The 3,572-nt window shown below is 40.8% G+C and overlaps 1 long non-coding RNA gene across 1 annotated transcript; it reads right to left on the reverse strand.

The window, feature by feature from the left end:
- Nucleotides 1–1,954: 1,954 nt before the first annotated feature.
- LOC148691860 (uncharacterized) lies at nucleotides 1,955–3,367 on the reverse strand. Its single transcript, XR_015955225.1, has 2 exons — nucleotides 2,554–3,367; nucleotides 1,955–2,483 (listed from the first exon to the last, which is right to left on the reverse strand). It is a non-coding gene; the product is annotated as an uncharacterized LOC148691860 (long non-coding RNA).
- Nucleotides 3,368–3,572: the final 205 nt, after the last annotated feature.

A 3,572-nucleotide genomic window follows, 5' to 3' on the forward strand; every position in this document is an offset into this window, starting at 1 on the left:
CTTCCTCTGGTATATCTTAGTGATGATTTTAGCCCTTGTCATGTGACTTGTAAAGGACAAAGTGAGTTGAGATAATTACCAAAATATGAAAAGACAGTTATGAAGTTTGAAACCAATTCCAAGTGATGGAGTGAAGTGATCAAGTCCTCATAAAATAAAAAATTAAAAACAGAAACCAAGTGATCAACATAATTAAGTGATTAAATGTAATACGAAATCCACCCATAGACGCAAAAAGCTCTTAATGTGATAACAACCAAAACGAAGAAGACAACAAATAAGATGTTTAGGGTTAGCTTCTGCTTCTTTCCTTTCTCTTTGATCTTGTACATATAATTGCACGGTTGAGTGCATGGTTGCCTAACGTTAGTATATAGCTTCTTTTTTATCACACATATTCATTTAGAGTTTAATTACATGTTTTTTGAACTGCATTAGTTTTGATTTGTGATACAAGAATCCAGATGTATATAGTGCAAGAGTTTTGTATCTCAGCTAATTAAAAATATTCACCCGTCTATTTGAGATCTTATATTCGACCATCCTCCATGGCACTGATGGCAGGCATGCCTAGTGAGAAAGGACGGTTTTGATGGACTCAATAGATGGGCCAAGGCTTTGCACAGTAAGGCCTAGAGGGTTGTGGTTCTATCTGGGTGATACTTTTGTTCTTTATTTGGCCCAACCCAGATCGGTTCCGTTTCTCTTAGGCAGGCAAATCAAGAGTGAGTCTTTGGAGAGCTACAATTCATACAATGATATCAACATGGCGTGATCTCCTATGCGATCTTGTAAATGTTAGATACTCGATCACACAAATACCAGTAGCTGACTGACTTTTACTGAGAACGGTACGTGAACATGAATGAAAATGGGCACGTGATCATCTCTCTTCACTTCTCTTCCATTAATTTGGACCCCAGAGTTATTAGGTAGGGCGGTCCATATGACCAGTCCTTCATCTAAGCAAGGGTTGGATTTGCCTTGGAATTTGCTTAAGGGTTTTGGAGGAGTATTTATTAGTAATAGCCAAAATTTAGCCCACAAATTCATAAATATCAGTTTTTATAAAACAAATTCCAATATAGCCAAAAGTTCACTTAAATAGACCTAACTACCCTCAAACCAAAACTTAATTACACCTAAAACCAAAACCTAATTAAGCATCATCGTTCTCCAGTATCATTGCTGCCATATTGGGATCCAGAAGCAGAATCATCAACTTGCTTAGATTTTGGATTTGAATTGTCATATATATGATTCTCGTCACATACACCATAAAATCAATCCAAAATATTCTCATCTTCCAACGTACTTTTCTGGAGTGATTTGATTCAAAGCCCTTCCTTCGTCTCCCTCTTTTTCTTTGTGTCTTTCACATATCCATATTAAAATTGCTTCACTGGTTAGGTTATGCTCAAATTTTATCACTTAATTAAATGCCTAATTAATTTGGGTACCCTCTATTTAAGAGCTCATATGCAGAATGCATGAGAGCATACAGTTGCAATTACGGGTGGGCAAATGGATCCTGGACCCGTGGATCGCGGCAGGTCTAAGCGATTTGGGGCTAGTACAGGGTGGGTCCAAAATTTTAAAATTCAACATAGGGCGGGGCGGGCCAGATCCAAGTTAATAGCATGGCGGGGCAGGTCCAAATCTTGGAAGAAATGGGCCATCGGCCCGAACCGATTTCCACCCCCACTTCGTATCCAAAACTTTCCCAAATAAATCTTTGCAATTCAACATTTATATTAATAAGCAATTCGAAAGGGAAATGTTATTGATACTCCAAAAATCTCATTCTACACTCCTTATAAGTGTATCTTTCTTTCCAAACATAGAAAGTTTGGAGTGTAGAATGAGATTTTTGGAGTGCCAATAACAATTCCCATTCGAAAAGCACAAAAATAAAATCACCCATTTGTCTTTGGATCTCTCTCTCTCTCTCTCTATAGGTTTTGCTCCTGGGTCTCTTTGCCTCCCGGTAGTCCAAATCCTTGTATTCCCATTTTTTGAATTAGGGATTGTGCAATTTCAGTTTGGTATGAATTTGAACCATTGGACTGGAGTGCAGGAGCTCCATAACCTCCTCGGTCTTCTCAAATCCACGATGACGACGTTGATATTGTCGCTGCTATGCCTCGCCAAGGCCAATTTTGTCAACGAAATGGATGCGTCAGAGCACGCCTTATCTGACCTCGCCACTGTTTCACAGCAGGACGACGCCAACTGTGAAGTCGCTGCCTTCTGCGCGAGCAAGCACATGCAGATGACGTCGCAGGCGGTTTCGTTTAATACCACATCCCAGAGGCTGTCACTGGCAAGGATAAGACACTCATCCTTCGCCACACGATCCGTGACCTTCACCTCCGGCTTTGATATCACATACGACTTCAGATAGTTGTCGTCGATGGCCCTCGACATGGCGAGAACTCAGAGGACCCTCGCGCCATCCCAATAGATCACGCACCTGCCCGCTGCTAAAATCCCTTTCAAATTATAAAAATAACAAACTAACTATTATATTATAAAAATTTCTTCTGCCATTACATTTTTTTTAGTCGTGCTTCTGCCATTGAGTTCTGGAAGATAACTGATACCCTTCCTTAAACCCATTTCCTCTCTTTCTCACAATTTTGTACAAACACACCTCCCCCTCTTCACTTTCCCTCACATCTTCACTTCCTTTTTCTCCCTCTTAGTACAGAAAGTATTGGGGCTCATCCCAGTCACCGTCGACAAAAGTTTATCCTCTCACAGCCAAGCAAAACGAACAAATCATACAATCAACAGAGCCTATGGCGCAATTTGGATATTGGAGGTGCTGGAACGACTGATGTGCGACTGATGGAGCGACTGGGTTTCAGAAGCACAACAATTTTGTAAATTTTTTTTTCCTTTTTTTGTTTCGAATTCTAAGGTTGGATGTTTTGGGTTTTTTTATGTGTGAGGCAGTGGGAACAACTACGCGATCTGGTTTTGAAGATGGTTGTGGAAGTGAGGAAGAAGTAAATGAGAGCAGCGAAGCGAGGAGAGATGACGCGCGGAGCAACTAAGAAGAGAAAGTGGCAGAGGAAGCCATGATTTACGAGGACACGGCGGTGGTCCCGGGATGGTCCGACGAGGTTGTCAAGCAGGGTGAGGAGTCGAGCAAAGCGACGACTCGAGCGGGACAATGCGAGAGAAAAGAAGGGTCTTAGCAATCCGATGGTATTCGGGGGGTCTCGCTAAGACTATCTACCGAGCCCCGTAGTCGAGACAAGTGAGGTTTAATCCCACTAAAGCTAGTCCCTTCCTCTAACAAATATGGGACTACACTAACACCTAGTCGAGCCTCACTTAGTGAGGGCAAACAAACGCCCCCTAATTGTACTAATCATGTTTGGGAGCATTTTTCTCACCACTATAAATTATATATGGTGTATGCTCACCATACACTTCATCATCTGCAATGTGTCATTTTATTTAACTTTATTTAACATTCATATTAAATGTTTCTTTTCTAAATTCGAAAAAAAAAATAACAAGAGTTAAATGAAATAACACGTACGTGGCAGATAATAAGGTGT

Source organism: Pyrus communis, chromosome 13 (assembly GCF_041283825.1).
Source record: "Pyrus communis isolate YQ-2024b chromosome 13, ASM4128382v1, whole genome shotgun sequence".
NCBI classification, from domain to species: Eukaryota; Viridiplantae; Streptophyta; class Magnoliopsida; order Rosales; family Rosaceae; genus Pyrus; species Pyrus communis.